The sequence below is a fragment of the Astatotilapia calliptera genome, chromosome 5, assembly GCF_964374335.1.
Source record: "Astatotilapia calliptera chromosome 5, fAstCal68.1, whole genome shotgun sequence".
NCBI classification, from domain to species: domain Eukaryota; kingdom Metazoa; phylum Chordata; class Actinopteri; order Cichliformes; family Cichlidae; genus Astatotilapia; species Astatotilapia calliptera.
In genome coordinates this window covers 14,692,138-14,700,380 of record NC_137426.1, presented here as the reverse complement: position 1 = coordinate 14,700,380, position 8,243 = coordinate 14,692,138, and positions in this window count along the sequence as shown.

Genomic DNA, 8,243 nt, shown 5'->3' with positions numbered 1-8,243 from the left:
AACCTAGTTAAGGAAAAAAATTCAAAGCTAGTAAACCTAAATATAAACCTAAACTATATGTAGAAATTAAGAGATGTTTATGAGATTTTAAAAAATTATTTATTTATGTAGCAGTTTTCAAAAATAGAAGTCACAAAGTGCTTTATACAGATAATAATCTAAGTAAGAGGTGTCAAATATGGCCCAGTGGCCAAACCCAGACACAGGCTGACAACAGGTGTAGTTCAACACACTGTAAAGTGCAAGCGATGAAGTCAGTGGTTATCACAGTGTTTCAGTAGCAGAAATTCAATGCTCCTCATTTTGATACCAGATTGGTTTCATCTTTCTTAAGATCTTGGTAGTGGCTCAGCTGGGTGTTTTCAGATTGTACTTGAACTGGCTCAGAAACACTCCTGGTCTAAGATAAGAGATACAGCTGCAAAATTTAAAATACTACGAATACACGAAAGACCTATGACAGTATATGCAATTGATTAAGGGGAACATCTGCACCATATATTAAAATGCAATAATAAAAAAAAAGCTAAACGTCTTTGTTTGTTTGGTGTATTTTTTTTCTAAATAAGCTGTAAGATGTACATTGGCAGGAACCTTGGGTAAAATCCAAAAAGTTCTTTTGTTTGATTGTTGTTTTTGTGCAAATTAACTTTGTATGTTTTGCACATATTGGGCTGAAATAAACAATTTTAGCAAGAGGCAGATGACTGAAGAAAATAAGTGAGAGAGGAGGACAGATAGAGAGAAAGATAATCAGGAAGTGCATAGGACCGGTAAGGAGGAAATGAAGGGAGCGATGAAGAAAATTAAGAGTGAAAAGGCAGTTGGTCCAGTGACATACCTGTAAAGGAATGGTGATGTCTAGGAGAGAGAACAGGGGACTTTTTAACCAGACTGGTTAACACATTCTTGGAGAGTGAGAGGATGCCTGAGGAATGAAGGAAAAACTTTATTTCTTTTCCATTTGACAAATTGACGAGATTAAAGGAACACCTCAGGCTGAGATGGTTTGAGCATGAGCGGAGGGCAGATGTTGGATATACTATGCAAAGGATTTTGAAGAAGGAGCTTCCAGGCAGGAGGAAAAGAGGAACAGCACAGAGAAGGTTCATGGGAGTAGGCACATGCAGGGGTTGGTGTGACAGAGAAGGACACTGCAAACAGGAAGAGATGGAGGCAGTGAAGTGGTAAATTGGGGTTATATATTTATACTCCTTACACTGAGACAAAACATACAAAGCAGGTCCTCTATACCATGGCTCTGAAGAAGTGTTTTTTGTCTGCTATGAATGTAAAGGAATTGTTTTTGGTGAATGACATAATTGCAGAAATTAGCAGTAATAAAAACACTGAAAAAATGTCTTGATGCATGCTTAGTCATCCAGGTAAGTAAATCCCAAAAGGTTGATTCTGTTCATCTGCGCGTAGCGTTTTCAGTGGAGAAATGTTTCATCACTCATCCAAGTGACTTCTTCAGTCTCAGCTGACTGCAGGTTTCCCCAACCTAAACAGTACATTTGGACAATGACTGAAACTAGCTCATTCAATGAACAATGGACTGTGAGGCCAGTTCCTTGAGCATTAATATGCAAGTTTCTATGACCATTGATCAACAACCACTGATCAAAGCCCATTGATGAATTGAGTAGGTGGTCAAATGATTCAGTTGTACCACTACAGACCACCTGTAGATAGACATGTTGATGATTAAGATCATTTTCATATTACTATATACGATAATATATTCCTTAGTGACACCTGCTGCTGGCAGCGCTAGCTACAGTTCATTCTTTGTGATCTGAACTCCCCCACTCCACCACCTCCCCCCCACACACATCCACATTGCTAAGTATAACTTCCATCACTGAATGAATCACGTCTTCAATTACAGCCTGACTCTGAAGGCAGTAAATCAGCTTTATCTAAATCCTTTAATAGCTCTATCACCGAGCAAGCAGATGGATGAACCAAACTGCAAACAGAGGGCACAAACAAACCTTGGTGGCCTAAGTTGTGATGCAAATTAGTCTACTTATGGGTAAGAATAGTAATCAAGTCAATAAGATATTTTTCCACAAAATGAGCAGTACTGGATTTCAGTAAAGTAATGCAAATTTAAACCAATTCATACTAAATGACTTGGTTTTAATTGTTCTTGCATTTTATATCTTGAGCCACAGAAAACAGTATTTGATCTGTCACTAAATAAATGTAAATGTACATTGCTTTTTTACATACTTTATTGTCATATGTTTAGTTTTTTAACACAATTATTCTTTTTTCGTGTTTTATTATGATTTTTTGTAATTTTTGCTCCCATTTTTCTATTGTATTTTTTTCATAAATAAAGTATATCTTATCCCAAGAAAAAAAAACATAACGAAACAAAACGAAACACCTGTGCATACTAAAGAGCTAAGTTATCAACTAAACAGAAAATAAATTAATAAAAAAAATCCAAAGTCCAAGTGAGGCCTTTTTGGGGATGTTCAAATATCACATGGTACAAACATGTAAGTTATAATGAATGTAATAGTTATACATTCTTATGTTTTTGTATACAATTTCAAATATAAAATATTCACATTGATAACCTGACATTAGTGATAATACATTAAATATAAAAAAACAACACTTTGCATTGATAGATAATGAAATGCAATGAATGAGGTCTGGGAGCACACAAACCCCAACATTTATCAGATCACTAAAGAGTGTTGTAATTAAACTAAGATGTAATGGAGTTCAGCTTCTAAGGCTTTGTATCCCACAAACAGCCTCTGTTAAATGGACATAGTGATGTCAAACTGGGCTAAGAAGCTAAACACAGTAAGATGCTGTTAAATCTCATATAATAGTCAGACTGTTAGCACAGTGACAGCTGGTGCTCTGCTCTCTCTGCAGGAGGGCTAGGCAACGCAGGGACCACGATGGGGTCTATCCCACAAAAAAAAACCTGCACCAGGAACACTTTACAGGAAAACTCCAAAACTTCAAAATGAAAACCTATAACAAGGGTATCAAATATAAGGCAGAGAAGCCAGAATTGGGCCGCTACAGTATCTGGCCCACTGGACGGCTTTGGAAAATGTGAAGTAAGGCATACATTTTGGACTGCGCTGTATTTTAATAAATTTAACTGTTCCTCTTGCTGATAAACTTCTCCCATGGCCATTCGTATTGCACCAAAGTATTTGCTGTATTTGTGCAAAATCTATTAGTTTATAGTATATGTATAGTATTTGTTACTTAATTATAATCCAAATCCAATTTGGGATCTGGACTTAATTATACTTCAAATTATATTTCAAAACGTACATTTTAACTACTGATTTTATCTACTGTTCCTTTCTTTTTTTCCATTTTAAATCATGCTTTTTTATTTGTTTTTGTTTTTTAATGTCTCTGTAAAGCACTTTGAATCACCTTGCTGTTGAATTGTGCTATATAAATAAACTTGCCATACTATCTGTAATTAAGTAACAGACAAAATTAAATAACAGAAAAGGTCCTGTTTTTTTTTACTATCAGCTATAGAAATTATGATCTTTCCGTAAAGAACAGAACCTTTCTGTTTTACAGCACAGTCTGGGAAATGATCTACCAGAACCTTTTCTGTAATTTTACACATTTATTTCTTACAGTTTAAGCCCAAACAGTCATAGTGACACATTTATTTGATCTATGACTGCAGCTTTTCTTTATCATACAGAAAAACTAAGAAATACTGTTTCACTGGTCCAGCTCACTTCACATCAAAATGGGCTGTATGTTTGTGGCCCACAGTTTAAAATGACTTTAATATCACTGTCCTATAAGGTCTGATGTTTACATCGCAGGAGTCTGTCAGTCACTCAGTTCTTATCTCGTCCTTCACTCTGGTATATTTGGAACAGCCTAATGATCAGTCTGATCCCAAAGTGAATCCTGTTTCAATCCTCTGCCCTCTTAGACCTACTGAGATCTCAAGCAACAGTACAAGGTCTTATGCCCTTTTCTTGTGATGAAGAAATTGACTGGCTTACATAGCTCAACATACTTTTTTCTTGCTGGGATTTTGTTGTGAAGATTGATTTTTAGTAATATGAGGGAAAACTAAGCTAAACAGCCATGCAAGAATTTAAATATTCTGATCTTATCAAACCTACCCAGTCTTGGACATTTAGAGGAAAAGAGGAATTACTTACAGATAACAAAACATTTTTACCACAAAAAAGAAACAAACAAAAAACAAGCAAATATTTATATATTCAGTCTGTGTGAATGGATGGGTGTAGGTTTTATTTGATCACTGGAGAAGGGATGCATTAAGTGGAGTGTTATACAGTGTTATTCCTGACACTAAAAGCCACAGGCTGCAATGCTTTACATCTTCAACCTCTTTAGCCCCTTGTTCTTCTCCATACACTTTGGAAGTAGGTGAAACTGGAAAAAATGTGGAATGCATTGAATATTTCTCACTTTCAGAGTGTAAGGAGTTGATAACTCTGTCTGACATCAGGCTGCTTTTTGGGTTTCTTGTTTTGAGGAAGTCATTTGCTTTAATGTGCACGTGGCACTTTTAATGGTTCAGATATGTTTCTGATCATGTTGGAAAGTCTCTGCATGTTTCGTAACAGCTCTGCTGTATTATTGAGGCTGATTGAAAACAAGAAGGACTAGCAACAATGGCTTCAGATTAGTTAGGAAACTGGCAACAACTCAATAAACTCTGAGAAAAAGTTTCAATACAGAAAAAAAGTTCCTTCATTTTAAGGAATATAAAAAAAAATGCCTGCGACCTCTTGACTAACTTAATATGAATGAGAACAGCACCAAACCTGTCTGTCTCTTTCAAGAAAAGTGTTTTTCCCAAAAGCTGATGAAACAACAACATCCCCATTCTTAAAAGTTAGTGTTCAAACTGTTCAATTAAACTTTTAGCCCTTCTTTTCTCAGTGAAGTGTGTAGACTGAAGCCTGGTCACAGTTCAGCTGCTAGAAGCAACAATTATATAATTTTTATATTTCCTTACAGCCAATAAAAAAATTGATGCAGAAAATTCCAAACACTTATGGAGAGTAATTATGAATACTTTAGTCACATGTCCTATAAATTATGGCTGAATCTAAGAAAAAACAGCAAAGCTTTGCTTTATTTTTTTATCTGCTTTACAGTCTCATCCACCATCGATTTGTTCTCAGCTGTCTGTTCACCAGAGCACCACAGGGACATTTCTGGGGCCAGAAGCAGAATATGATCTCCTCTAAAACCACCCCCAACCTGCTGTCCTTTCCCTAAGCTGCATTGCTGGGATGATGTCCGTCTGATGCAAACTCAAATATACTGCTCTGATTAATAAACTGCAGGTGATGAGAATCAAAAAGGTACTTGAAAAGAAACCAGGTGATTTTTTTAAGTAAAGTAGATACAAATCTGTTCTGTTTTTTCTTTCTAGATTATACCATTTATTAGGACTTCCATATTTCTTAAGCAATTAATATATTCAGGCCTGTGTAATGGACAATGAAAAAAACAAAAAACAAGAAGAAAGGTTCTGAAAAAAAGACTGAACAATAATCCAGTTTTCATATTTAACACAAATGAGTCCATGTTCTTGAAAGAAAAAAACCCACTCCAGTAAAACAGGGAAACCTGTTTCAATTCCTTTAATTTTAAATATGTTTATATTGTCTATCCTGTAAAATAGTCAGATGTCTATTCATATTAATGTACAGAATTCACCTGCTTGCTGCTACTACTGCACATTCACCCAATGTATATACTACACACACACACACACACACACACACACACACACACACACACACACACATATATATATATATATATATATATATATATATATATATACATATATACAGCAATGACATTGGAATGTCGTTCGGACTGGAGAAGTGTAGTCGGATGGTAACACAGAGAGGGAAGGTAGTCAGAACTGAGGGGATTGAACTACCAGAAGGCAACATTGCAGACATAGAGGACAGTTACAAGTACCTGGGGATCCCACAGGCGAATGGGAACCATGAAGAGGCCGCAAGAAAAGCTGCAACCACCAAGTACCTGCAGAGGGTCAGGCAAGTCCTGAGGAGTCAGCTGAATGGTAAGAACAAGATCCGGGCCATCAACACGTACGCCCTGCCCGTGATCAGGTACCCTGCTGGGGTAATAGGCTGGCCAAAGGAGGAGATAGAAGCCACTGACATAAAGACAAGAAAGCTCCTTACCATGCATGGAGGGTTTCACCCCAAATCCAGCACCCTGAGGCTGTACGCTAAGCGGAAGGAAGGGGGCCGGGGACTGGTGAGTGTCAGCACCACAGTCCAGGATGAGACAACGAACATCCAAGAATACATTGGGAAGATGGCCCCAACTGACCGAGTGCTCAGTGAATACCTCAGGCAGCAGAAACCCAAGAAAGAGGAGGGAGACGAGGAACCATCATGGAAGGACAGGCCCCTGCACGGTATGTACCACCGGCAGATAGAGGAGGTGGCTGATATCCAGAAATCCTACCAGTGGCTGGACAAAGCTGGACTGAAAGACAGCACAGAAGCACTAATCATGGCAGCACAAGAACAAGCTCTGAGTACAAGATCCATAGAGGCTGGGGTCTATCACACCAGGCAAGACCCCAGGTGCAGGCTGTGTAAAGATGCCCCAGAGACAATCCAGCACATAACAGCAGGGTGCAAGATGCTAGCAGGCAAGGCATACATGGAACGCCATAACCAAGTGGCCAGCATAGTGTACAGGAACATCTGTGCCGAGTATAACCTGGAAGTCCCGAGGTCAAAATGGGAGATGCCCCCAAGGGTGGTGGAGAATGACCGAGCTAAGATCCTGTGGGACTTCCAGATACAGACGGACAAAATGGTGGTGGCTAACCAACCGGACATAGTGGTGGTAGACAAACAGAAGAAGACGGCCGTAGTGATCGATGTAGCGGTTCCGAATGACAGCAATATCAGGAAGAAGGAACACAAGAAGCTGGAGAAATACCAAGGGCTCAGAGAAGAGCTCGAGAGGATGTGGAGGGTGAAGGTAACGGTGGTCCCCGTGGTAATCGGAGCACTAGGTGCGGTGACTCCCAAGCTAGGCGAGTGGCTCCAGCAGATCCCGGGAACAACATCGGAGATCTCTGTCCAGAAGAGCGCAGTCCTGGGAACAGCTAAGATACTGCGCAGGACCCTCAAGCTCCCAGGCCTCTGGTAGAGGACCCGAGCTTGAAGGATAAACCGCCCGCAGGGGCGTGCTGGGTGTTTATATATATATATATATATATATATATATATATATATATATATATATATATATATATATATATATATATATATATATATATATAATGTTTTTCCTCTACACCCCCCCCCCCCCCCCCAATTTTTTTGCACATGTCGAGGAGCGTGTCAGGCTACATTTCACTGTGTGTTATACTTGTATAACTATGCATGTGACAAATAAAGAACCTTAACCTTAACCTTTAAACCATAGCAAAGGATAAAAACAAAACAACATAACAGAGAAATTGTGTGGTTTACAAAAAAGCATCTTTTCTCATAGATCCATATTCTAAACAAAATTCAGCCCTTTTGACTTTCATGATACCGTTTCATGGAAGATTTGACATCATTTGTTTTATCTTGTGTTTAACGTTTGGTTTATGAGGGTTTTATTTCACCAAAACAGTGCTTCTAGCTTTTATGTTAGCTTATATATTTGTGTTCTTCTGTATATAAACTAAGTAGAAATAGATTTGGGTCTATAGTAGAATTTCCTCACACGTCCCTTTGAGCTCTGAGGGAGTTAGCCATATTTGTATTTGTGCGTTAATCTGAGGTATTTTCACTGTCTGGGTGGTTTCTAGTCCTGCAATCTTTGTGCAATACGTTTAGATTATTATGTGAACTCTTGCAAAGAGGATGTAAACAGATTATAGGATTTTGGTATAAAGTAATTTTCTTTGTCATTATTATTTGAAGAGGTGTTTGTATGTGAAATATGTTGTGCTTTAATACCAACTTTGTAACACGTTACTCGTATCTACTTTTTTTTACATTTAAAAAAGTGCTTACATTTTTATCGTCAGTGTTAATCACGTTATATATTTTTAATAATTCATAATTCTGTTTGTATCTATGTATTTATCTTTTAAGCTCATTACTTTTTCCGAGTCTGACTTAACGAGCTCAGCAGTGGGTGGTGCTCATGTCAGCTGGTCAGTGAACGCATCCCTCCGGCTG